At 44.7% G+C, this 27,128-nt stretch overlaps 1 long non-coding RNA gene across 1 annotated transcript; it reads right to left on the bottom strand.

Annotated features, from left to right (window-relative positions):
• Positions 1-1,324: 1,324 nt before the first annotated feature.
• LOC129059403 (uncharacterized) lies at positions 1,325-27,111 on the bottom strand. The gene is made up of 3 exons (XR_008525267.2): positions 26,967-27,111; positions 24,788-24,909; positions 1,325-1,481 (listed from the first exon to the last, which is right to left on the bottom strand). It is a non-coding gene; the product is annotated as an uncharacterized LOC129059403 (long non-coding RNA).
• Positions 27,112-27,128: the final 17 nt, after the last annotated feature.

Below are 27,128 nucleotides of genomic sequence, written 5' to 3'. Positions count from 1 at the left end.
GTGATCCGACTGCCTCAGCCTCCCAAAGTGCTGGGATTACAGGCATGAGCCACCGTGCCTGGCTGACCTTCATAATATTTAATAGGCCCTTACACTCTTGCAAATTTTAGAAAATAGTGGATTAGTAAAATGAAGCGCTGAGGCCAGATGGTTCACAGCTTGCCTAAGATCTGATTTAGGTTTATAATGTGGAAACTTAGAAAATTCTGACTCATTCATACACCCAGAATCATTACTAGGTTCTGATTATTTTGTTAATCTTTAAAGTAGCAGAATCACTGGGAAGAAAACAGAATGTAACACCTAATATTTAAATGATTCTCTTTCTTTCCTACCTCAGATTGTTGCATTTCTGGTGGACTGTTTGGAGTTTGGGTATAGGCATTGGCAATAACTGGATCACTGAGTTCTATCACTTTTAAAGGAGATACTTTCTTTGTTTAGACTATCAGATCATAAATTGGTCCTCTTTTAAATTTATGTTCACATTAGGTGGTCAGTATTTATAATCACAATGTCTTTGAGACTTAATTTGTGGGGTTGGTTATATTTTTATACTAAGTAAATTTACAGTTGAGCCCAACACAGACTGTTAGTGGTTTAGTTTCTATTCTGGCACATTCCACCCAAGTTCACAAAGGGATATTTTTGTCTCCTATTAGATATATTGCATGAATGGGAACAGGACTCTTACTTGTAATGGAATTCCAAAATGGCATTCTTGGGAAGTTATTTCTCTTGGGGGATGAGGACCCCCTTCTCAAAAGTTGAGAAGGAATGTAAATAGGGCCTTACCTATAATAATTAAGAAATGACATAGTGCATCATGATTCTGATCATTTGGCAGAAAGATGCCATTCTGATGTAAATATTTTGGTGGCCACCAGACTTTGAATATTCCTTAAGGAAGCCACTGACCTAGTGGTCTGCAACATGTTGTGGAATTGAGTATTCTGGTGGTTTGGAATACTGAGATGGGTTCTTTTGTTATTGTTCATTGATGTCGTGACAAACCCCAGGGAGAGAAAGGCAACAGGAGGGCTGCATGCACTGGTTCTGGGAGCTATAGGAAAGAGGGAGTGGCCTTTGGTTAACTGAACTCAGACTGTTTTATTTGGAACTCTAGATTTTTCTTGTGTGTGTCCCTTGTGCATTAAGAGAATGATCTCTGTGAAGTCGAGTGTAATGGGGTAGGGAGGGGCAAACGGTTGGGATGGGTGAGAAGTTCCTATTATGCTCTGTTTTGAGCATTCCCACTGTGCTTCCTGTTGTTGCTGGTCTCTTGTAGCTTGTCTTGTGTTTTGATGTGATCACACTATCTTCTAACCTGATAAGGGGACACTTTATTCAGGTGCATATGATGGGCACTGTTTTCATTGATTCCTGTTGCTTTTGTAGTTCTCTCCACTCAACAGTACTGTGTTCCACAAACCTTTCATTGTAGTGCTAGAAATTTGAATTCTTTTCTTCAAATGATGCTTCTGTAGAGAAAAACGAAAAATGTTTTGGGGTCAGAGTAGTTTGGTTGGTTCCTAAACGTGTCCTAGTTTTTGTTGTTGTTGTTGTTTTTCTTTTTTCTTTTTTTTTTTTTTTTTTTGAGACGGAGTCTTGCTCTGTTGCCCAGGCTGGAGCACAGTGGCGCAATCTCTGCTCACTGCAAACTCCGCCTCCTGGGTTCACGCCATTCTCCTGCCTCAGCCTCCTGAGTAGCTGGGACTACAGGCACCCGCCACCACGCCCAGCTAATTTTTTGTATTTTTAGTAGAGACGGGGTTTCACCGTGTTAGCCAGGATAGCCTCAATGTCCCGATCTTGTGATCCGCCCGCCTCGGCCTCCCAAAGTGCTGGGATTACAGGCGTGAGCCACCGCGCCCGGCCTAAATATATCCTAGTTTTAAAAGGTGACAGTAACTCACACGACTGCATGATCGGATGACATGGAAACTTCATAACTGAAGGAGAACATTTAGCATCTGTCTTGACTCTCCAGGTAGATTATTTTACTACTGCCGATTCTTCACTGACAATTGTGGTTTTCGGGGGGGGGGGGCAATTTTTATATCCATCATTTGATTTCTGGACCTTTGTCAGTTAATCAGTGGAGGTTAGGGCAGGGATTATGTGCTTTGATGAGGAAGGTTTCGTAGTAACAAGCTTGGGGATTTTGAAGGAAGGCATCAATTTCATATACAGGTCTTGGTGACATGTAATGGATATGGATTATCTGTCATGCATACGGTGAAGGGTATGGTCAGGATTTTTTTGGAAGTAGAAAAACATACCAAACAGTTTCACATCTTTTACCATCCATAGCCCCTGAGGAGCATCTACTGCCATCAAAAAAACATGCAAATAGTACTGCAGTGCCCTCCAAGGGTCTTAGGCCCAACTGAAGGTTTAGAAACATTCAAATTTATAAACTGCTACACTTGGCATCAGATTCACTTAAAAGGATATAGAATGGGAAGCACTGCTTACTAGCAAGGCAGAACTAGTTGCTCTTCTCTGGAAGTCTCTGCAGCTGTCTGTGTGGCATAGTACAGGTGCAAGGAGACAGATCTACATGGGGCAAGTATGGAAGCTTCCCCGGCTTAAGAGCCCCTCGTGCCACAGGAACAAGTATCTCTTATAACAGCTTCATAGACATGGCCTCCAGGGTCTCTATAAAAGACATGCCTGTTTCAAGCGTCACTGTACTTAGGGAAGCCCAGAGCTGAGGCTTCCTATCAGGCATTTATAGTTCTCCCAGTCCAGATGCAGTTTACCAATTGGGCGTCATGTCTACCATATGTAACATTGCCTAGCAGTTGACATATGAATTTTTATTAGGTTGCCAAGGGAACAGAGCTAGAAAGTTAAAGAAAGGTAAAATTCTCTTACAGAAGGGAAAGAGGCTTTGTTAATCCTTTAACAAACACTATGCTAAGCAATTGCATAATAGATATTACACCTAATTCCTATAGAATATAGCCAGAGGAATTTCCTAGTAAAATATAACCCACCCTAACTCATTTTTCCTTTCTTGAATAGTGTTCTTGGTGCTTAGTTGCTTGTGATTAATAGACAGTTTGCAAATTTTGGTAAGGTGTGTGCAAGAGTTGGCTTAACAGTTAAAATGATCCCAGCCAAAATATCATGTATCCTTTGGTGTCACTCATAATAGGTGAGTATAGTATGTCATACTGTAGGGACATTATTGAATGGACATGTCTGAGTATTCCATCAGTCATATTTTGATGGGAGTCTTTGGTCACCTGGCAAACACCAAACACAGGCTCTTGGTAACCGTGCCTCTTTTTTTTTTTTTTAAAGATGGAGTTTCGCTCTTGTTGCCAGGCTGGAGTGCAGTGGTGCAATCTTGGCTTACCACAACCTCCGCCTCCCGGATTGAAGCGATCCTCCTGTCTCAGCCTCCTGAGTAGCTGGGATTACAGGCGCCCACCACCACGCCCGGCTAATTTTTGTATTTTTAGTAGAGACAGGGTTTCACCATGTTGGTCAGGCTGATCTCGGCCTGACCTCAGGCAATCCTCCTGCCTCTGCCTCCCAAAGTGCTGGGATTACAGGTGTGAGTCACTGCGTCTGGCCTGCTCTTGGAAACCGTGCCTCTTATTCCTGTGTCATGTGGTGCTACTCTTGCCTGCTTCTGTTGCTCCCAGCAGATCAATGAGTGAAGATGGCTGGTTACTCATTCAATAGTTATCAAACAATTATTTATGGAGTCTTTACTCAGGCATGAAGGGTACTTCTGTGAACCAGCACAATCCCTGCCCTCAAGGAGCCTGCAGTGTGTAATCACAGAGACTGGCAGTTAGAACACAGCATGTTGGGTGTGACGATAGTGACAAGCACAGGGTACTCTGAGAATGCGTGGGTTGGGTACCTAGCCAGTCATAGAGCCTCAGAGACGCTTTCTGTCTAAGCTACTCTTCCTATCCAGTAAACTTCCAGCTTTGGCATACTATATTTATAAGCAGTTTAAACAGTTGCTGAAATTTCTTGCCTTTTCTCAAACATGGTGGCTTCGGTCGCTAACAGTGTTTAAATTACCTGTTTTATTCAGTTATGCAAAAATATATGCTATACATAGAATATCAGAATGTCGTAGTCTTTAGGAAATATGCATCAGGTTTGTTTTTTTTGGTTTTTTTTTTGACGGACTCTCACTCTGTCACCAGGCCGGAGTGCAGTGGCGCAATCTTGGCTCACTGCAACCTCCGTATCCCAGGTTCAAGTGATTCCCCTGCCTCAGCCTCCCGAGTAGCTGGCACTACAGGCGTGTGCCACCACGCCCAGCTAATTTTTTGTATTTTATTAGAGATGGCGTGTCACCATGTTGACCAGGATGGTCTTGATCTCCTGACCTCATGATCTGCCCGCCTCAGCCTCCCAAAGTGCTGGGATTACAGCCGTGAGCCACTGTGCCTGACTGGGTGGTTTTCTTTTTTAAAAAATAATATGGTTTTCTGGCCGGGAGCAGTGGCTCACGCCTATAATCCCAGCACTTTGGGAGGTCAACGGGGGTGGATCACCTGACGTCAGGAGTTCAAGACCAGCCTGGCCAACATGGTGAAACTCCGTCTCTACTAAAAATACAAAACAGGAGAATCGCTTGAACCCGGGAGGTAGAGGTTGCAGTGAGCTGAGAGAGTGCCACTGCACTCCAGCCTGGGCGACAGAGTGAGACTCCGTCTCAAAAAAATAAAAAATAATAATAATATGGTTTTCTTATTTAAAAAATAATATAGTATGTAAATTATTTTTCAAGTAAAAATGAAATGACAGCAACAGATAACTTCCCATTATGTTGATCCAGTGTACTGTGACAGATGGGGAGGAGCCCCACTGCATCAGGAGTGGGACTTGGCTGGCCATGTGAACTAATTAATACCCCAGAAATCAGGATACATGCCAGGCACGGGGGCTCACGCCTGTAATCCCAGCACTTTGGGAGGCTAAGGCGGGTGGATCCCTTGAGGTCAGGAGTTTGAGACCAGCCTGACCAACATGGTGAAACCCTGTCTCTACTAAAAATATACAAAATTAGCCTGTAATTCCAGCTACTTGGGAAGCTGAGGAAGGAGAATTGCTTGAGCCCGGGAGGCGGAGGTTGCAGTGAGCTGAGATCACACCACTGCAATTCAGCCTGGGTAACGAGAGCAAAACTCCATCTCAAAAAAAAAAAAAAAAAAGAGAGAAATCAGGATACATATAGGACAGAACCATTAAATCAAGAGATTTGAAAGTTAGAAGGGACAGGAGAGATATTCTAGTCCAACTCCATGTGACAGATGAAATGACATTTCTAGTTCTCACACAGCTGGTTAGGATCAGAAACCAGGTCCTGCCAGGCCAGTGCTGATAATAGACAGACATGTTTGGGCAGGCAGAAAAGACCATTCATAGATAACATTTGTTTCCCTGGGTATCCATCAGACCAGAGGCACAGGAGAGGAAAATGCTGTTTTGGTCTCATATGATAAAGTATGCATTGTGTGATTATGGTCTGCATTCTTGCAATGCTTAGACAGGGAGGGGGAAATCACATTTTGAGCATGGGGGAGTTAATTTCTTTGTCCTGTAATACCACACATATCTGAAACATAAACCACCGTGGAACACACTCACATTCACATACACACAAAAGGCAAATTAAAATATTTATTGTCCACTTACTTAATATGTGTTCTGTGTTTGATTGTAATGTATTCATTTTACTTGTAAAAAGTTTCAAAAGTAAAAATATATATATTATTAACTTGAAGTGATTTTTTCCAACCTCTCTGATTTTTTTTCCTTCTTTCTTTTTTGAGACAGAGTTCCACTCTGTCACCCAGGCTGGAGTGCAGCGGTGCAATCTCGGCCCACTGCAACCTCCGCCTCCAGAGTTCAAAGAGTTCTCATGCCTCAGCCTCCTGAATAGCTGGGAATATAGAGGTATGCCACCATGCCTGGCTAAGTTTTGTATTTTTAGAAGAGACGGGGTTTCACCATTTTGGTCAGGCTGGTCTCGAACTCCTAACCTCAAGTGATACACCCGCTTCAGCCTTCCAAAGCGCTGAGATTACAGGTGTGAGCCACCATGTCCGGCCTCTAACTGATTTTTGAAATATAAATTGGGTGTGATTCAGGGAATGTAACAAGAACAATCTTATTTGAAACAGAAAACCACATATTTTTAAGTCAGCAGCCCACATGATAAGATGGTATTGAGTAAAAATGTATTCTTAGGTATTTCTTGACTCAGTGGATTTTAATCAGTCTACTGCAAAAGCTAGTTTTATTTAAAGGGCTGCAATTATATATAAGAATTATTAGCAAAACAGATTAGCCACTTAATCTAAAAATACCTAGATGCAGTATTCCTGGTTTTTAATGAAATATTTATCTAGTTTGGGATTAAAATTAACTTAGGGCCATCAAAAATGCAAATTATCTTTAATTTGGTTAAATCAACCTGGGAGTAAATGGAAATAATCTTAAGCTAAATTTTTGTTTTGATTTATATACAGTCAGATTGAAACACCCTAGTTACAAGTTTAGAATAGGAGTGGCCTCAGCTACGTTCAAGAAAAAGTCCTTTGTTCCTCTGTTGCTCATTTTGTCCTCAGAAACAAATACAATTTAACTATTTTCTGTACCTTCCCAAATTTGAAGCTGACCTGAATTTGGTACCTGTAAATTTAAAATGGCTAAGGTTAAAATAGTTAAAACAGTTTCTTTAGAATGAGTGTGTTAGCTGGGTGTGGTGGTGTACACCTGTAGTCCCAGCTACTCCAAAGGCTGAGGCAGGAGGATTGCTTGAGCCCAGAAGTTCAAAGCTGCAGTGAACTAGAATCATGTCACCACACTCCAGCGTGGGCAACAGAATGAGACCCTGTCTCAAAAAAAAAGTTTTTTTTTTAATTGAATGAATACAATAAGGAATTGAGGATCGTCTCACATTAATGAGTTAATAACCCTTCATAATTTTAGTTAACTGTTTTTCTCGGGGCAATTATTTTATATAAAATTCTAATGGAGAATTTTATGGACAAGATTTTAGTTAGGAAAAAAATAACCTCACAAAATAAAGAGAACTGTTAGAGCTCTAAACAGAAGAAACTTCCATCAAACCGTTTTTCCCACTTTTTTGTCCCACGGTGTTGGGACCAACAATTTAGTAATACGAGACAATTTCTGGCAGACTATCCCAAGCTGGGACATTTTAGATTCTGTGAAAGAAGACTGACTACTGTCTGATGAATGGGTAATTGATGATGCAATGTATGAAAAAAGTAAGGCAGACAACACAAAAATCACAGGAAGTGCAGCCATTCTACATGCCGAGCTCTACAGTTACACACTGTCCAACAACTCTTGGAAGAAAAATAGAAACTGACTTTATCTTTGCCTGCCAAGTTTGCAAATGGATTAGTTCATTACAAAGGCACTTGTCAAAACATATTTATTAAAAAGAGGAGCCAGAGTTGGAAATCATCTGGACCATGAAAAAAATAGCAACTAATACCTTGTTTAAGAAGTAAGAAAGTTTCTGCTTTTTGGAATTGAATTGGTTTTTAAGTGAATGTACCAGGTCTGTTTATATAGGTCAGTGTTGCCCAGGTTGTATTGTTTTGCTGTTTTCACTTTTTTATATATAAAGAACTAAAATTACGAGAGAATAAATTCGTGGATATAATCTAAATCTGATTTCTCCTTTCAGTTGTTTGGCATTCCATTTTTTATATAAATCTTTAAGACATGTGCATATTTTTATTTTAAAAATTATTTCTGCTTAAACAACAGTTTCAAATATTTCTCTTTTAAAGACAGAAAGTTGGTTTAGTTTCAGCAATGTATTGATATAATTTTACATTTTTTTAAATGTTGAGGCTGGGTTTATTTAAGATTAGCTGGGCTCACTGCCTGCTCTTAAGAAAAACATGTATAGCCTATAAATTTTTAAAGGATTCCCATAATAATATAGAACTGCTGACACTAAATATGTTTCCATCTGTTTAAACACTCATTAACTTCATTTAGTAACAGGAAAAAAAGCTACTAGGTAGAGCAGGGGTTAGGCTAAATCCTGCTTGCTGCCTGTTTTTTTGGTAAATAAAGTTATATTGGAAGACAGGCACATCCATTCCTTTTTGTCATTGTTTATGCCATCAGTGACGAAGTTGAGTGGTTGCTACAGACACCTTTATCCACAAAGCCTAACATATTTACTATCTGGCCCTTCACAGAGAATTGCCTACCTATGATGTTGGGTGGGACAGGAGATCTTTTATTCCTTATGTAGGGATGATGGAGGTAGAATAAGTCCCTACTTTGGACCAATCTGTGAGCATCACTAGGATTTAAACATGTCTGGTATGTATGAAGGTCAGTGGAGCGGGCACCGCTGATCTGTATGAAGTTTTTTTAGAGAAGTCACTAGAAGGATCTGGCCAGGAGAAAGATGGTCACTTGGCTCAGCTCCAAGGAAGTATGCCTAAGCCTTCCGTCTGAGAGCTACACGCAGAAACTGAGCATGACCTATAATCTTGGTGAGATGCTAGGAGTTCAAACTGTACTGCTTTTTTTTTTTTTAATTTAAATACTGCTGCACTGCTTTAAACACCTGATGCCAGGTAGGAGGGCAGGGGCATTGCCCTGCACTTCCGCAACACTGCATGTCCTCAGGGTGTTCTCAGTACAGGTGTGGCCCAGGCAGGGGCAAGAGAGGTTGAGTCCCTGCTGGATGGGCTCTAAGGGTTAACACTAGAGGCAGCTGGGATTTCAGTTTTCCTGACACCTACAATGCAGCGCCAAACCTCACAGAGGGAATCCAGAGAACCTGTCTTGGTTAGGGCACATTTGGCTTCAAGGAACAGACACTCAAACAAGCTTAAAGCAATGATTCATAAAGTGTGGTCTCGGAACCAGCAGGATCGGCATCATCCAGGGAGATTCTGATGCAAACTAAAGTTTGAGAATAGGCTGGACACAGTGGCTCACGCCTGAATCCCAGCACTTTGGGAGGCCGAGGCAGGCTGATCGCATGAGCTCACCAGTTGAAGACCAGCCTGGACAACATGATGAAACCCCACCTCTACAAAAAATACAAAAATTAGCTGGATGTGGTGGCACGTGCCTGTAGTCACAGCTACTCTGGAGGCTGAGTGGGGAGGCTCACTTGAGCCCAAGAAATCGAGGCTGCCGTGAGCCATGATTGCACCACCACACTCTAGCCTGGACAACAAAGTGAGACCCTGTCTCAAAAACTAAAAATAAGGCCAGGCGCGGTGGCTCACGCCTGTAATCCCAGCACTTTGGGAGGCCGAGGCAGGTGGATCACCTGAGGTCAGGAGTTCGAGACCAGCCTGGCTAACCTGGTGAAACCCCATCTCTATTAAAAATACAAAAAATTAGCTGGGCGTGGTGGCGGGAGCCTGTAATCCCAGGTACTTGGGAGACTGAGGCAGGAGAATCACTTGAACCCAGGAGGCAGAGGTTGCAGCGAGCCAGGATTGTGCCATTGTACTCCAGCCTGGACAACAGAGCGAGACTCGGTCCCACAAAAAATAAATAAAATAAAAATTAAAGTTTTGAGAATAGTTTTTATTTTTTGTTTTATTTTTTTGAGACAGGATCTTGCTCCAGTCACCCAGGCTGGAGTGCAGTGGCATGATCTTGGCTCACTGCAACCTCTGCCTCCTAGGTTCAAGTGATTCTCCTGCCTCAGCCTCCTGCATAGCTGGGATTACAGGCGCCTGCCACCATGCCCAGCTGATTTTTGTATTTTTAGTAGAGACAGGGTTTTGCCAAGTTGGCCAGGCTGGTTTTGAACTCCTGGCCTCAAGTGATCCACCTGCTTTGGCCATACAAACTGCTGGGATTACAGGCGTGAGCTACCATGCCCGACCGAGAATAGTTTTAAGAGGATTTGTTTCTAATTAAAGTGAGTGACTTTATGATCATTCTGGTAGAGGAAATCAGCAGATCACCTGGAATTGGAACGCAGGGCTGAGGCTGCTCCTGGTCAGTCATGTGCCTTGCCCATGTTTCCTGTCCACTTCTCTTTGTGCCTGTGTGGGGTCCCCGGCAACTCTCAGAAGACCACCTTTCTCCTGCCCATTCCTCAGCTCAGAAGTGCTGCCCAGCCCTGACCTAACCACTGTCCTGTCCTCCAGTCCAAATCTTCCAATGGAAAACACCTACAGTTTCTGCCCAGCAAAAGATCGGTTCCCTCAGATCACATGGCACCCCTTGGGTCAGGAAGCAGGAGGCTCTGACTAAGGATGAGTGGTGGTCATGGGGACAGGTCCCCTGAGAAGGGGCCCTGGAGAGGGGCAGGAAAATTGACCTACATGTCTCCTAAATAAATAAAATCATGGCTGGCAGGAAATTTGAGAGGAATGTGAAGGGGTGGGTTGCCCCTCCACACCTGTGGGTGTTTCTCGTTAGGTGGAACAAGAGACTTGGAAAAGAAAAAGACACAGAGACAAAGTATAGAGAAAGAAATAAGGGGACCCAGGGGACCAGCGTTCAGCATATGGAGGATCCCGCCAGCCTCTGAGTTCTCTTAGTATTTATTGATCATTCTTGGGTGTTTCTCAGAGAGGGGGATGTGGCAGGGTCATAGGATAATAGTGGAGAGAAGGTCAGCAGATAAACACGTGAACAAAGGTCTCTGCATCATAGACAAGGTAAAGAATTAAGTGCTGTGCTTTAGATATGCATATACATAAACATCTCAGTGCCTTACAGAGCAGTATTGTTGCCCACATGTCCCACCTCCAGCCCTAAGGCGGTTTTCCCCTATCTCAGTAGATGGAACATACAATCGGGTTTTATACCGAGACATTCCATTGCCCAGGGACGGACAGGAGACAGATGCCTTCCTCTTGTCTCAACTGCAAAGAGGCATTCCTGCCTCTTATACTAATCCTCCTCAGCACAGACCCTTTACGGGTGTCGGGCTAGGGGACAGTCAGGTCTTTCCCTTCCCACGAAGCCATATTTCAGACTATCACGTGGGGAGAAACCTTGGACAATATCTGGCTTTCCTAGGCAGAGGTCCCTGCGGCCTCCCGCAGTGTTTGTGTCCCTGGGTACTTGACATTAGGGAGTGGTGATGACTCTTAACGAGCATGCTGCCTTCAAGCATCTGTTTAACAAAGCACATCTTGCACAGCCCTTAATCCATGTAACCCTGAGTTGACACAGCACATGTTTCAGAGAGCACGGGGTTGGGGGTAAGGTTATAGATTAACAGAACAAAATGGAGTCTCCTATGTCTACTTCTTTCTACACAGACACAGTAACAATCTGATCTCTCTCTCTCTTTTCCCCACAGAATGCACATGATATACTTCCAGGAGCTCCCAGAATTAATGGGGGAAAAAACTGCAGGTGGCTGTAGCGTTTTCCATTAGAAGGGGAGTAAAGTGTATTTAGTTATGTGAAAACAGGTGTTCAAACAGAAACTTGTACACAAAGGTTCATAGCAGCTCTGTTCACAATAGCCTGAAGGTGAAAATACCCAAATGTTCAACTAATGAATGGATAAACAAAAATGTCACACATACACATGCGCGCACACACACAGGTGGAATATTATTCATCCATTAAAAGGAAGTTCTGATGCCTGCTACAACATGGAGGAACCTCTGAAACAATGCTTCAGGTGAGAGAAGCCAGTCACAAAGGACCACATATTGTTTGATTCCATTTATATGAAATATCCTGGCCGGGTGCGGTGGCTCACGCCTGTAATCCCAGCACTTTGGGGGGCCGAAGCGGGCGGATCACAAGGTCAGGAGTTCGAAACCAGCCTGGCCAGCAATAGTGAAACCCTGTCTCTACTAAAAATACAAAAAATTAGCCGGGCCTGGTGGCAGGCGCCTGTAATCCCAGCTACTCCGGAGGCTGAGGCAGGAGAATCGCTTGAACCCGGGAGGCGGAGCTTGCAGTGAGCCGAGACTGCGCCATTGTACTCCAGCCTGGGCAACAGAGCGAGACTCCGTCAAAAAAAAAAAAGAAGGAAGGAAGGAACAGAAGAGAGGAAGGGAGGAAGGGAGAGAGAAAGATCCTGAATAGGCAAATCCGTGGAGACAAAAAGCCCAGTGGCGGTTGCTGGAGGCTGAGGGAAGGAGGGAATGGGGAATGACTGAGTGCTCATGGGTGCCGATGCCTTTGGGGCGGTAAGAAAGTTTTGGAACTAGATAGTAGTGATGGTTGCACGCCATGAATATCTTTAATGTCCCTAAGTTGTATTTTTAAATGATATTGTTATGTATTTTACAATTTTAAAATAATCTAATTATTGTTCTTGGGACGCCCGTAGGTCCCCCTGGCAGGAGGGGTGGAGGGGGAATGATTGTGGCTGCGCGCAGCGCGGGCAGAGGGCGGGAGGGCCTCAGGGCTGCCCCGGACCTGCAACCAGCCTGGTAGCGGGCGGCGGCGGCGGCGTTGGGATGCGAGCCACGGGCGCGCGGCACTCAGACGTCTCCGAGCTGGGAGCGAGGTGGGAGGCGCCAAGGCGAGCGGGCGCCATTTGCAGCCTGGGGCGCAGCAGCTGCAGCGCCGGTTCCGAGGAGTTGGGAGCGGCCAAGGAGGAGGCGCGGGCGGCGGCGGTGGGCGTTGGCGGGCGCCGGCTCCCGGCCGCCCCTCCCCGCGCCCGGCCGGCGGGCCTCTCCTGCGCGCCCGGGAGGGGCTGCGGAACAATGGCCGCGCCGCTGTCGCCGCCCGGCCTGGCCCCGGGAAAGCCGGGAAGGCGCGCGGAGCCTCCTGGCGGCTGCGGCGGCGGGAAGGCGGCGGGGACGGCGTCGGGCGTGTCCGGTGCCGTCCGGCGCGGCGGACACCGGGGAGGCTTGGTCTGCGCCGCGCAGAGACAGCAGTCGCTGGGGGCGGGGCGCGGGCCAGCGAATTTGCAGAACTTCCCTCAATTGGGCTTTGTCTGTCTCATCTCGACTGGATTCAGGTTCTTTATCCTAGACAGGACTGTCACAGAAGGGCTGCTGCGGTCTTCTCAACGCAGCACGTCAAGTGGCACACAATTTCAGTTTGTCAATTTGTCTCATCACTGATGATGCTCACTTTTATCTTTAAGATGCTGTCTGTAGGCTTCTCCGCTGTAAGGTCACACTCACTTGGCAGTTATAATAAATAACAGTATTTTGTAGGGTGGTACTTTGAATTTTCATGAATCACCCATTTCTCATCAAACCTTTTAAACCTTATTTTTATTTTTGAGATAAGGTCTCGCTCTGGCACCTAGGCTAGAATGTAGTGGTGCGATCACCGTTCACTGCAGCCTCAACCTCCCGAATTCAACCAGTCCTTCCACTTCTGTCCCCCGAGTAGCTGGGACTACAGGCGGGTGCCGCCGGCTTTGGCCTCCCAAAGGGCTGGGATTACTGGTGTGAGCCACCGTGCCCGGCCCATTTATTTTTTTTCATACATATGGACACGTTTTTTTTTTTAGCTGATGGGGAGTTCTCACTATATTGCCCAGGCTGGTCTCGAACTCCTGGGTTGCTGCCTTAGCCTCTGGCATAAGTTGGCATTATAGGCGCGCCACTGGGCCTGGCTGTTAGGTTATAATCTGTTGCTGTCATTTATTTTATTTTATTTTTATTTTTTGAGATGGAGTCTCACTCTGTTGCCCAGGCTGGAGTGCAGTGGCACGATCTCAGCTCACTCCAACCTCCACCTCCTGGGTTCAAGGGGTTCTCCTGCCTCAGCCTCCTGAGTAGCTGGGATTACAGACGTGCGTCACCATGCCCAGCTAATTTTTGTATTTCTAGTAGAGACGGAGTTTCACCATGTTGGCCAGGCTTGTCTCGAACTCCCGACCTCAGGTTATCCATCCTCCTTGGTCTCTCAAAGTGCTGGAATTACAGGTGTGAGCCACGGCACCTGGCCACTGTCATTTATTTTAATGTTCAAATTGTCCCAGGTTTGGCCAGTGAAAGCCTGTTCAAGCCAGCTTGTGTGTCCATTTGACATGTCCCTATTGTTCTTTGAATACTTCCTTCCTTCCGGCACAAGATGTTCCGGGCTCATCTTGTACTTTTTCCCTGCCCCAGCCCTGGAATCAGATACTTCTCCAGGGACTCCTGGTTCTGTTTACTGGAGAGCAGTTATTTACAAACCAAGATCCAGATACTGGGTGTTTTCATTGTGTTTGAAGTGGTGCTGCTTTCAGGCCTTCACAGTGGCCTGAAAGAGAGAGAGTGAAACTCCAATTCCAATCCAACACCATAGAATTCACTCTTCTTTTCTTCCTCTCCATGATTTTTGGTCTATTCTACTGTGAAGGTGAACACTACCACATTTATTCTTTCAAAAACAGTTTATTCCCATCATTGCAGTAAGATATTTCAGTAAAATTGAAACAAAAAGGAAGAAAAATCAACCATAATCTCAGTATAAAAATATCATTTTGGGGCCGGGCACAGTGGCTCACACCTGTAATCCCAGCACTTTGGGAGGCCGAGACACGCGGATCACGAGGTCAGGAGATCGAGACCATCCTGGCTAACACGGTGAAACCCCATCTCTACTAAAAACACAAAAAATTAGCCAGGCATCGTGGTGGGCGCCTGTAGTCCCAGCTACTCGGGAGGCTGAGGCAGGAGAATGGCATGAACCTGGGAGGCGGAGGTTGCAGTGAGCCGAGATCACGCCACTGCACTCCAGCCTGGGCAACAGAGCAAGACTCCATCTCTAAAAATAAATAAATAAATAAATAAATAACATTTTGGTAGATTTACATTCAGCTTTTTCTTTAATATAGTTCTCTTTCTTTGAGTTACATGACATCATACTGTAAATACAGTTTTGTACCCTGTTTTTTTCATTCAGTTATGCAATAGCCCACAGGCCAAACTTGGCTCACTGCCTATTTTTGTATCCCTGTGAACTAAAATTGGTTTCTAAATTGTAAATGGCTAAAACAAAATCTAAACAGCAATAATATTTTGTGACGTGAAAATTACATGAAATTTCAGATTTGTGTCCATTTATGTTAAGTTTTATTGGAATACAGTCTATGGGTCTTAGGACTTTCCCTCTGGGTTTGCTCTCCAATGGCACCCAGCCACAAGGAGAGGCCATGTAGAGGTGCTCTGAATACAGCCCCAGTGAAGCCTAGCCCAGGCTCAACCTGTGAGTGAAGAAACCACCTTGGAGTGGCTCCTCCAGCCCCAGCAGTTCTAGCTCCTAGATGTTAGTCACCACATGAGGCCCCAGACACGGTGGAGCAGAGAAAATCTGACACCCTGTGCACTTTCAGATTTCCTGACCCACAGAATCAGTGTTATACAGTGGCGGTGGTTTCTGCCACTGTGTTTCAGATGGGTGCTGAGCAGCAGTCGTAACTGGAACAATAACCACTCAGTAAAGGGCCTCATATAAGATTCTGCCACACCTGTAATCCCAGCACTTTGGGAAGCCAAGGTGGGCAGATCACTTGAGGTCAGGGGTTCAAAACCAGCCTGGCCAACATGGCAAAACCCCGTCTCTACTAAAAATATAAACATTAGCCGGGGGTCTGTAATCTCCCCCACAAAAAAAGACCCTGAAATAAATATCAACAGTAAAAAGCCATGGAAAGTGGAAGGATAATTAAGGCTAAAGATAATATAATTAGGCCGGGCACGGTGGCTCACGCCTGTAATCCCAGCACTTTGGGAGGCCGAGACGGGTGGATCACGAGGTCAGGAGATCGAAACCATCCTGGCTAACATGGTGAAACCCCGCCTCTACTAAAAATACAACAAATTAGCTGGGCGTGGTGGCGGGCGCCTGTAGTCCCAGCTACTTGGGAGGCTGAGGCAGGAGAATGGTGTGAACCCGGGAGGCGGAGCTTGCAGTGAGCCGAGATTGTGCCACTGCACTCCAGCCTGGGGAACAGAGTGAGACTCCGTCTCAAAAAAAAAAAAAAGATAGTATAATTAAACATTAAACATAGTTCTGAGTTTTCTAGCAAAAAGATTGTTAAATGTAATTGTTCTCATTGTATAATTATAGGAAAGATGTCTGTCAGGAGAAAGGAAGTTTTTCTGACACTAAACTCTAAAAGGAATGTATCCCTCTATCAGAGATGTTGGAAAATAGACAATTCCTTTTTTTTTTTTTTTTTTTTTGAGACAGGGTCTTACTTTGTCGCCTAGTGACAATTCCTTTATCAGCATTTTTATAGAATTCACAAGAGGTGTTTCTAATATGGGCCATCAGTAAAATCCAAGTACATATCACTAAATCATAAACATATTGTCTAAGTGTCTAAGTTTTTAGCTTTTAGGTAATCTAAACTGATTCAGGGCTGGAGCTTTAAAATCAAGAGGATGCCAGGCACAGTGGCTCACGCCTGTAATTCCAGCACTTTGGAAGGCCAAGGCAGGCAGATTGCTTGAGCTCAGGAGTTCGAGATCAGCCTGAGGAATATAGTGAGACTTAGTCTCTAAAAAAAATTTTTTTTAATTAGCTGGGCATGTGATATGGTTTGGCTGTGTCCCCACCCAAATCTTGTCTTTAATTGTAGTTCCCATTGTCGTGTCATGTAGTCCCATGTGTCGTGGGAGGGACCAGATAGAGATAACTGAATCTTGGGGCCAGTTTCTTCCATCCTGTTCTCGTGATAGTGAGTGAGTTCTCACAAGATCTGATGGTTTTATAAGGAGCTTCTCCCTTTGCTGGGCACTTACTCTTCTCCCTGCCGTCATGTGAAGAAGGATGTGTTAGCTTCCCCTTCTGCCATGATTGTAAGTTTCCTGAGGCCTCCCCAGCCATGCTGAAATGTGTGTCAATTAAACCTCTTTCCTTTTTAAATTACCCAGTCTCAGGTATGTCTTTATTAGCGTGAGAACAGACTAATAATACAGCATGCATGGGCAACAGAGTGATACCCTGTCTCAAAAAAAAAAAAAAAAAAAAAAAAAAGAGCAAAATATTTGAACTTCACCAAAGAAGATATATGGATGACAAAGATAGCATTAATGATTAGGAAAATGCAAACTGAAACAGCAGAGCAAAATAAAACCACCATACCTACTAGAAAGGCTAAAAAACAAAAACAAAACAAAACAAAACAAAAACCAACAGTAGCAAGCACTGGCAGGGATTCAAAACAATGGAACTCTCACAAATTGCTGATAGGAATGCAAAATTATACAGTTACTTTGGGAAACAGTTTGGCAATTTCTTATTTATTTATGAATGAATCAATGAATGCATGAATGAATGACAAGGTCTCACTCTGCCACCCAGGCTGGAGAGCAGTGGTGTGAACACGGCTCACTATAGCTTTGACCTCCCAGGGATTCAAGTGATCCTCCCACTTCAGCCTCCCGAGTACCTATGACTATACGCATGCACAACCACACCCAGCTAATTTTTTATTTTTTGTAGAGGTTGGGTCTCCCTATGTTGCCCAGGCTGGTCTCAAACTGTTGCGCTCAACTGATCCTCCTGCCTCAGCCTCCCAAAGTGGTGGGATTACAGATATAAGCCACCACCTGGCCATTTCTTACAAATTTAAATTCCTACTTAGCATATGACCCAGACATCCCACTCCTATTTACCCAAAAGAAATGAAAACTTACATTTACACAAAAATCTATATATGAATGTTTACGGTAGCTTTTTGCATAAATTCCCCAAAAGAAGCAATCAAAATGTTCAACTGGCGAATAAACATCCACACAATGGAATATTACTCAGCAGTACAAAAGGAAAAAATATTGTTACATGCAACAACAGTATGAATCTTTAGTGCATTATGTTAACTGAGAGAAACCAGACTCAAAAGACTATCTACTGGTGGTGAAAATGGTTGCCACGGGATGGGAGAGTGTAAAGGAGGCTACCTACTAAGGTTCAGCACAAGGGAGGTTTTCTTTGGGGAGTGGGCAAGAGAATTGTTCTATATCTTGATTGTGGTATTGGTTACACAACTCTATGCCTTTGTCAAAATTCACAGAACCGTACACCAAAAAGTGAATTTTACTGTATATAAGTAATAAAAAATAAAAATTTATAGTGGCTACATTTGAAAAGAAAAAAAGACTATGTTGATATTAAAATTAATGTAATAGTTTAGTATATTTTACTTAATGTATTTGAAATGCGGTCATTTCAACTGTAATCAGTATAAGAAATTACTCGTGAGCTATTTTACATTCTTTTCTTTGTACTAAGTCTTGAGAACTTGGTGTGTATTTTACGCTTATAGGACATCTTAATTTGCGCTAGCCACATTTCAAGTGCTCAGTAGCCACATGTGACTAGAGACTACCATATGGGACAGTACATGTCTAGATCATGATTGGAAAAAAAGTAAGGTGTTTCCATGGAGCCTTGAGCAACAATCATCAAATACAGAGTAAAATTTTTCCATCAAGTAGAATATACTACTTAAGCCGGGTGCGGTGGCTTATACCTGTAATCCCAGCACTTTGGGAGGCCAAGGCAGGCGGATCACCTGAGGTCAAGAGTTCGAGACCAGCCTGGCCAACATGATGAAACCCTATCTCTACCAAAATACAAAAATTAGCTGGGCATGGTGGCAGGCGCCTGTAATCCCAGCTACTCGGGAGGCTGAGGCAGGAGAATCAGTTGAACCCAGGAGGCAGAGGTTGCAGTGAGCTAAGATCTTGCCACTGCACTCCAGCCTGGGCGACAAGAGCAAGACTCCATCTCAAAAAACAAACAAAAAAACAAGAATATACTACTTAAAATTATCAGACTTAAAAAAATCTGTAAACAATCATAAGGAAAAGTTATAAAAATATTAATTCAAGTGAGTCATATTCTTGCCAATGCATCCAAAACTGGCATAACCTTCAAAGGCGGCCTCACTCTCTTGCTTGCGTCTTCTGCAATACTCCCTGCAAATGCCATTCCCTTTCATGTTGTATTTGCTCTTGTTTTCTTCTGCCTTTTTTTGGACAGAGTTTCACTCTTGTTGCCCAGGCTGGAGTGGAATGGCATGATCTTGGCTCACTGCAACCTCCACTTCCCGAGTTCAAGCGATTCCCCTGCCTCAACCTCCTGAGTAGCTGTGATTACAAGCGCCTGCCACCACACCTGGCTAATTTTTGTATTTTTAGTAGAGATGGGGTTTTACTATGTTGGCCAGGCTGGTCTCAAACTCCTGACCTCAGATGATCCACCTCAGCCTTCCAAAGTGTTGAGATTACAGGCGTGAGCCACCGCACCCAGCTGTCTTCTGCCCTCTTATCTCTTCCTCACTCCATACTTCACCCTGGTGAAAACTTACTTCTCCTTTGAGCCCAGGTCCCAATAGGCTTCCTTTTCCTGAAATCCCTGCTTCGTAGGGCAGGAACTAGGTCTTACTCTTTGCACAGTGGGCCCCCAACACTGTTTTCTTCTTCTTCTTCTTCTTTTTTTTTTTTTTTGATGGAGTCTTGCTCTGTCGCCCAGGAGTGCAGTGCACAATCTCAGCTCACTGCAACCTCTGCCTCCTGGGTTCAAGCGATTCTCCTGCCTCAGCTTCCTGAGTAGCTGGGACTACAGGTGCGCACCACCACACCCAGCTAATTTTTGTATTTTTAGTAGAGACAGGGTTTCACCGTGCTGCCCAGGGTGGTGTGAAACTCCTGAGTTCAGGCAGTCCACCTGCCTTGGCCTCCGCATACTGGTAGGATTGCAGGCGTGAGCTACTGTGCCCAGCCTACTGTTCTCTCGTCTGTTTACAGAGTACCTGCAGGTGCTAGGGATACCTGGGTGAGTGAAATACAGCCCTGCCCCAAAGTGTCTTGTGGTCTGGTGGCAATGACAGACAAATTAAAGAGGCACTTTAATAGAGACTGCTAAGTGTCAAAGCACAGCTGTGGGAGGACCTAGGAGGGAACCAAACCTAGTGCTGGGGAAGCCAACATTTTCTGCACAACCTCCGAGGTAGATCCCTCCCATTTTCCTTTAAAGGGTCACTGTGGGCCAGGCATGGTGGCTCATGCCTGTAATCCCAGCACTTTGGAAGGCTGAGGAGGGTGGGTCACGAGGTCAAGAGATCAAGACCATCCTGGCCAACATGGTGAAACCCCGTCTCTACTAAAAATACAAAAATTAGCTGGGCGTGGTGGCATGCGCCTGTAGCCCCAGCTACTTGGGAGGCTGAGGCAGGAGAATCGCTTGAACCCAGGAGGCAGAGGTTGCAGTGAGCCGAGATTGTGCCACTGCACTTCAGCCTGGTGACAGAGCGAGATTCCATCTCAGAAAAAAAAAAAAAAAAAGGGTCACTGTGAAGTCAGCCTAGGGTGGGCCTGACTGTGAGTCCGTGCACCTACTCAGCCAAAGCCAGCGTTGACCGACAGTTTTATTTGGGGTGTACTTAAAAAGAGGTCACTAGCAGAACCATCACAGATGTTAGATACCCTCTCTTTCTCTCTTTCCCCTATGCTAATATTGTGCTGTGAGTTGTGTCCCCATCAGTCATGTCCCTTAGTGAACGCTCCCCAGTAGGTTCCTTCTTTGGAAACCCATGCCTGTACCACTCCAAAGAAATGAGTCTCTTACAACAGCAGTCCTGGGGGGCATGGCCCTGGGTGAGCAGCCTCATCTTTCAGTCTCCTCGAGGCCTGAGTCACCTAACAACGCACATAGAGGTCAGCTGCTGCAAGCCCCAGGGGCCCCAGATTTGGTGCTTCTAATATTCTTCTGAATTTTGTTTTCCAAACCAGGAAGGAGCAATGAGGTGAGGCTGTAAGGGTCATCATACATGCTTTATTTCTAACTTTTAAGGAAAAAGGGTGTTTCTGAAAAGGAGAGAAAGTGATAGAACTGGCGGCTGGCAGGAGTATTGATCCTGCTCCTCAAAAATACCTCCTCTAACAACAGAATTATTTGTTTTAAACACCTCCTCTTTTAAAACTGCCAATAAATTTGTAGAGAGTTAAAAGTCATTCTTAAGTTGGTGTGAAGAATCGTAGTGAATAATCAGTTGGACACCCAGGCCGGGCGCGGTGGCTCAAGCCTGTAATCCCAGCACTTTGGGAGGCTGAGGTGGGCGGATCACAAGGTCACGAGTTTGAGACCAGCCTGGCTAACGTGGTGAATCCCCGTCTCTACTAAAAATACAAAAAATTAGCCGAGCGAGGAGGCAGGCACCTGTAGTCCCAGCTACTCGGGAGGCTGAGGCAGGAGAATGGCGTGAACCCCGGGGGGCGGAGCCTGCAGTGAGCCAAGATCGCGCCACTCACTCCAACCTGGGCGACAGTGAGACTCCGTCTCAAAAAAAAAAAAAAAAAAAATCAGTTGGACACACAATAGAGTTAGGGAATGAAAGGTTTTTTGTTGTTGTTGTTGTTTTTAGATGAAGTTATACTCTTGTTGCCCAGGCTGGAGTACAGTGGCACAATCTCGGCTCACTGCAACCTCCACCTCCCGGGTTCAAACGATTCTCCTACCTCAGCCTCCCAAGTAGCTGGGATTACAGGCATGCACCACCACACCCGACTAATTTTTTGTATTTTTAGTAGAGATGGGGTTTTACTATATTGGCCAGGCTGGTCTCAAACTCCTGACCTCGGGTGATCCACCCGCCTCGGCCTCCCAAAGTGCTGGGATTACAGGCGTGAGCCACCGTGCCCAGCCATAACTGATTTTTATAAAGTTTTTGTTGTTGACCAATTGATAGGTGACAGACGAATCTGCTCCCTCGAACAAAATTATTTTTCTCTTCTCTGAATTCTCCGAGCCTTTCAATCTGCAGTACTTATTCAACGCTTATTATTTGCCAGACCCTGTACCAGGTGTTGCACTTTTGTATCCTTTGCATTTAGCATATTTCACTTTATAACACAGATAGGTAGGAATTCATAGATTTGAAAGACACCCCACAAGTAGTGCTGGCTTTTCTCTCACTGAATGGTGAGCTCCTATCCCATCTCTGCAGAGACTGAGGCTTATTTGAGAAAAGAAGCTCATTGAAAATACTCCAGTCATCTTTGTAGCACTAGTATCCTGTAGATAAGAGGTGCTTGAAAATGTTTGTTGAATGACTAAAAGACCTCCCTATGTCCACCACAGAGCTGAGAAGAGTGATGTGGCAGACATGGACAGATGTGCCACTGAGGTTCCCCTTGATGAAAGAACTTGCTAATGGCCTCCAGCTGTTAGTGTCTGCAGCTGCTTTAGCTTTCTAGAAGCCTGGCCCAAATACAGGACTCTGCTACCTGGCAGTGTTTGCTCCTGAGTTTCCCACTGGGCTGGCAGAGACTTTGTCACAATTTGATCTCTTTCCTCAATCCTGCTTCCTCCCTCTTTCTGTCAAAGGTATCACTCCCATCAATACTTTTACACTCCTGACTCTATCTCAGCATCTGCTTTAGAAAAACCAACCTGTGACAAGGGACTTTGGTCTTAAACTCATTCACCATAGACTTGTATGAAAGGCCATATAATTGTGGCAATAAACGAAAACTGATTGAATGCACAAGAGGTAATAACAATAGTAAATGTTTTCCTGATGCTTTTTTTTTCTGAGACAGAGTCTCGCTCTGTTGCCCAGGTTAGACTGCAGTGGCGCGATCTCGGCTCACTGCAAGCTCCGCCTCCCGGGTTCGCGCCATTCTCCTGTCTCAGCCTCCCGAGTAGCTGGGACTACAGGTGCCCGCCACCACACCCGGCTAATTTTTTTGTATTTTTAGTAGAGACGGGGTTTCACTGTGTTAGCCAGGATGGTCTTGATCTCCTGACCTCATGATCCACCTGCCTCAGCCTCCCAAAGTGCTGGGATTACAGGCGTGAGCCACTGTGCCCGGCCTTCTTGATGCTTTTTATGAGGTCATGTTGCTAAATGATAAATTTTAATTTAATTTTATATTATTTATTTATTTATTTTTGTATTTTTAGTAGAGACGGGGTTTCACCATGTTAGCCAGGATGGTCTCGATCTCCTGACCTCGTGATCTGCCCACCTCAGCCTCCCAAAGCACTGCGATTACAGGCGTGAGCCACCGCGCCTGGCCAATAAATTTTAATTTTAATGTAAAAATGCATAATAAAATGAGCCAGGTGCACTGGCACATGCTTGTAGTCCCTTCTCTACTCAGGAGGCTGAGGCAGGAGGAGCACTTGAGCCCAGGAGTTTGAGACCAGCCTAAGCAACGTACCAAGATCTGTCTCTTTTTAAAAATACTAAAATGGGCAGAAAAGGAAGTATATCTTACTAGGCCTTGATGAAAAGGTTATTCTATGTAAAATGTAGGCCAGGTGCAGTGGCTCACACCTGTAATCCCAGTACTTTGGGAAGCCAAGGTAGGTGAATCACCTGAAGTCAGGAGTTCAAGACTAGCCTGCCTGGCCATTGGCAAAACCTTGTCTCTACTAAAAATACAAAAATTAGCTGGGTGTAGTGGCATGCACCTGTAGTCCCAGCTACTCAGGAGGCTGAGGCAAGAGAATTGTTTGAACCCAGGAGGCAGAGGTTGCAGTGAGCCGAGATCATGCCACTGCACTCCAGCCTGGGCAACAGAGCAAGACTCTATTTCAAAATTAAATAAATAAAATAAATGTAAAATATAATACAAAGCTACAGTATTAAAAGCAGTATGGTACTAGCACATCAAGTGCTATTGTGTGACTGTTTGTCCTCTCTGAAGTTCATGTTGAAACTTAATATACAATGTAACAGTATTAAGAGGTGGAGCCTTTAAGAGGTGATTGAGTCATGAGGGTTCTGCCCTCATAAATGGATTAATCCATTCACGGATTATGGGTTAATGGATTAAAGATTTATTGTGAGAGCAGGTTAGTTATCACAGAGTGGATTTGTTATAAAAGCCACTTGGCTCTCAGTGTGCCCCCTCACCCTCTTATGCCTTCTCACCAAAAGCCAACAAGATGCACGCCCCAGTCTTAGATTTCCCAGCCCCCAGAACTGTAACAAATAAACCTCTTTTCTTTATAAATTACCCAGTCTCTGGTATTGTTATAGCAACAGAAAACCGACTAAGAGATCAGAGGATGATGAGTGGAACACAATATCATATGTAGAAAAAGACTGTTGAATATATGTAAGTTTTTTTTAAGAAGCAGGGTCTCACTCTGTTGCCCAGGCTGGAGTGCAGTGGCTACTTACAGGCACAATCATAATGCGCTACATCCCTGAACTCCTGGCCTCAAGTGATCCTCCTGCTTCAGTATCCCAAGAAGCTAGGACTACAGGTGTCAGCCTCCACACCTGGCTTACATGTAAATTTAATGTCTGAAAAAAGTGGCTTTTTAAATCTGAAGGAAAGGATGTCTTATTAAATAAACATTGTTGGGACAATTGGGTAGCTATATGGGAAAAAAAATTAGATCATATACAGCAAAATAACATTTAGATAGATAAGAGTTCTAAACATAAAAAAGTCATTAAAATATTTAAAGAAAATAACAGATAATATAAACTTGATGTGAGAAAATATTTCCTAAGAAAAAACATAAAACCCAGAGACCATAGAAGAAAAGAATGAACTACTGTGTAGTTCAAAGTAAGGTTTACTAAGTCAAAATAAAATGTTTTGTAACATGAAAGACATTATAAACAAAGTTAAAAGATGAAAAAGATTGGAGTCATATATTTCTCAAACATATAATGGAGAAAGAATTGATATTGATAATATATAAAGAGCTCCTTAAGAAAAAGGCTGGGCACGGTGGCTCACGCCTGTAATCCCAGCACTTTGGGAGGCCAAGGTGGGTGGATCATTTGAGGTCAGGAGTTTGAGATCAGCCTGGCCAACAGGGTGAAACCCTGTCTCTACTAAATAAACAAAAATTAGTCGGGCGTGGTGGCACGCACCTGTAGTCCCAGCTACTTTGGAGGCTGAGGCAGGAGAATTGCTTGAGCCCGGGAGTGGGAAGTTGTGGTGAGCAGAGATCACGCCATTGCACTCCAGCCTGAGTAACAGAGTGAGACTCCGTCTAAAAAAAGAAAAGAAAAGAAATAAAAAACCCAAATAACAACAACAACAACAACAACAAAAAGACAAAGGCTATGGACAGGAATTTACAGGAGAAGAAATGAACACCCAATACTCAATAACATAGGAGAAGATGTTCAGCCTCACTGGTGAGGGGAGGATGCGAGTCAAAACAATAGATAGTTGCTATTTTTTAACCAATCAAATTAGCAACAATTAAAATGATTCATAATATCCAGTTGATAAGGTATTAGGAAGAGGTTTTTGGTTTTGTTTGCTTGTTTTTTTGAGACAGAGCCTCACTCTGTCACCCAGGTTTGAGTGCAATGGTACAATCTCAGCTCACAGCAACCTCTGCCTCCTAGGTTCAAGCAATTCTCCTGCCTCAGCCTCCCAAATAGCTAGGACTACAGCCACCCGCCACCACGCCTGGATAATTTTTTGTATTTTTAGTAGAGAGGAGGTTTCACCATGTTGGCCAGGCTGGTCTCAAACTCCTGACTTCAAATGATCCACCCACCTCGGCCTCCCAAAGTGCTGGGATTACAGGCATGAGCTACCACACTCATCCGGTAGAATATACATATACATGTATATATATATATATATATATATATATATTTTTTTTTTTTTTTTTTTTTTGAGAGGGAGTTTCGCTTTTGTTGCCCAGGCTTGAGTGCAATGGTGCGATCTCGGCTCACCACAACCTCTGCCTCCTGGGTTCAAGTGATTCTCCTGCCTCAGCCTCCTGAGTAGCTGGGATTATAGGCATGCGCCACCACACCTGGCTAATTTTGTATTTTTAGTAGAGATGGGGTTTCTCCATGTTGGTCAGGCTGGTCTCCAACTCCCAACCTCAGGTGATCCGCCCGCCTCGGCCTCCCAAAGTGCTGGGATTACAGGCGTGAGCCACCGCGCCCAGCCCCAGTAGAATATTTTTAAAGGCAATTTGTTGGCCAGGTGTGGTGGCTCACGCCTGTAATCCCAGCACTTTGGGAGGCTGAGGCAGGCAGATCACTTGAGGCCAGGAGTTCAACACCAGTCTGGGCAACATGGCAAAACCCCGTCTCTACTAAAAATACAATAGCTGGGTATGGTGGCACATACCTATAGTCCCCACTACTTGGGAGGCTGACATGTGAGAATCACCTGAGCCCGGGCAGTAGAGGCTACAGTGAGCCATGTTTACACCACTGCACTCCAACCTGGGTGATGGAAGTGAGACCCTGTCCCACGCCAAAAAAAAAAAAAAAAAAAAAAAGTATTAGCACAGTTTGTCAAAATTTAAAATAGAAATCCCCTTTGACCTAGCAATTATACTTCTAGTGAGTCTCTTCTGCAGAAATGCAGGCAGGCAGCTGGGTGCGGTGGCTTACGCCTGTAATCCCAGCACCGTGGGAGGCAGAGGTGGGTGGATCACTTGAGGCCAGGAGTTTGAGTCCAGCCTGGCCAACAGGGGAAAAACCCATCTCTACTAAAAATACAAAAATTAGCTGGGCCTGGTGGTGTGCGCCTGTGATCCCAGCTCCTCGGGAGGCTGAGGCACGAGAATTGCTTGAACCTGGGAGGCAGAGGTTGCGGTGAGTCGAGGTCATGCCACTGCACTCCAGCCTGGGTGACAGAGGAAGGCTCTGTCTCAAAAAACAAAACACAACAAAACACAAAAATTAGCTGGGAGTAGTGGTATGCATCAGTAATCCCAGCTGCTTGGGAGGCTGAGGCAGGAGAACCCCTTGAACCCAGGAGGTGAAGGTCGCAGTGAGCTGAGATCATGCCACTGTGCTCCAGCCTGGGTGACAGAGCAAGACTCCATCTCAAAAAAAAAAAAAAAAAAAAAAAAAGAGAAGAAAAGAAAAAGAAATGCAGGCAGGCAATGAGGAAGGGAGAATGGACGTAAGTGGGGAGATGAAGAGCAGGCTGGGACCCACAAGTGCAAGTGGGAACCCCACCGAGATGGACTGGGACCCATGTCAGTTTTCACAGTTTCCGATCCAACCTTGCTGATGTAGGTGTCTCACAGAAGTCAGGGCCCTTTGTCACAGGGCAAAACATGTTCACCTGGCTCATGAGTCAGAGAAGCTGAAGGAGGATCCAGGAGAAGGTAGAGAAGTTTCAGGTCCAGCTGCTGCTTCACATCCAAAGGAGGTGAGTCAGCAGATTTTCTGCCCTTCAAATATCCCCCAGACCTCCCTTATGGTCCGCCCTAAAGGAAACATACAA

Source organism: Pongo abelii, chromosome 1 (assembly GCF_028885655.2).
Source record: "Pongo abelii isolate AG06213 chromosome 1, NHGRI_mPonAbe1-v2.0_pri, whole genome shotgun sequence".
Classification (NCBI taxonomy): Eukaryota; Metazoa; Chordata; class Mammalia; order Primates; family Hominidae; genus Pongo; species Pongo abelii.
This window is presented reverse-complemented; position numbering and strand designations above follow the sequence as displayed.